Here is a 1,254-nt window from a genome sequence, read left to right as displayed (position 1 = left end):
TGTCTCTTAAGCAGAGCACAAGCATATTTGCAGTTTTAGCCAAGAGCTTACACAGCCTACTTCCCTCACTACTTTTCCTGGAGCAGCAATCTTTAATTGCCTGTTGATAATATTTGGGGTTTTTTTGTGTATGTACTAATCCACAGGTATTAAGCCATACGCCATGGACAGTCTGTATTTCTGGAATCCACTTCTCCAGTTGTTCATTCTGCCGTCAGCTTACCTGCATCTGCTGGTAGCTCATAGATACGTCTTCAAAAAACTCTCCTCAAATTTAGGACAGTCCATTTGCGAGTCATTACATTTTCATGCAAATTCCACATTTCAGTCATCATTATTTATTAGCTCATTTTTTCATGCATGTAGAATACCTGCTATGTGGCAATCCAACTTTCCTGTGTTTAGAAACTTCTTTGACATGTATTTTTGTATTTTCTTCTCAGCAATGCAATAAAGAACAACCTAGATGGTAGGCACATTCTTAATTTTCTGAAGACAACAGCAACTATCACTAGGTAAGACTAGTTATCTGGAACTCAGTGGCACTGTCCTTCATCTCACAGTTCCTTCAAGGAAAGATCTTCTCCAGTGTAACTTCCTTCCTTCAGCTGTGTGGTCACACGATGAACAGCAGCAACCATTCCTTCTGTTTTCAAGGGAGAAGACAAGAGGGAAAATGCATCTCATTTTCCAGGGAAACAAAAGGGCTGCAAGGCAATGAAAGGAACTGCAAGTAATCAATTTTTAAACATATATGACAAGACTTTGGTTTTAGGTCTTAATTTCAGCCTTTAACCACTGAGAAAGGCAAGTAGAGCAATGGTCTAGGACTAATAACCTCCTCCCACACCCCTTTTTGATCGAGCCTTAGCTTGATCTATTTTTATCAGTAGGGAACAGGTTTTTTTTCTTGAAACCAAGACGACACGTTTAATTTATCCATCACTCTCTTCTCCCATATGCTCAAGTCTTCTGCAGAACGAGGCACTTATTTGGACTGTTCCATATTGATTAAAGAGGCAGCACACTAGCAGCCCTATCACAAAAGATCACAGCAAACGTACTCTTACTCTGACTTTAATGTTGTGTGAAAAAAAAACTTACTTCAGCCTTTCTGATCTAAGTTCTTTAAGATAAGGCATGCCAATGACTTAAATATTTAGATTATGCCCCCTACTGCTTGATAGTCAATACCAAACTTATAAAACAGCTACTATTTCATAATAGCTCCACGAAAGAGCAATCTCATTTCTA

This window comes from Pterocles gutturalis, unplaced genomic scaffold, assembly GCF_000699245.1.
Source record: "Pterocles gutturalis isolate BGI_N339 unplaced genomic scaffold, ASM69924v1 scaffold12261, whole genome shotgun sequence".
Classification (NCBI taxonomy): Eukaryota; Metazoa; Chordata; class Aves; order Pterocliformes; family Pteroclidae; genus Pterocles; species Pterocles gutturalis.
This window is presented reverse-complemented; position numbering follows the sequence as displayed.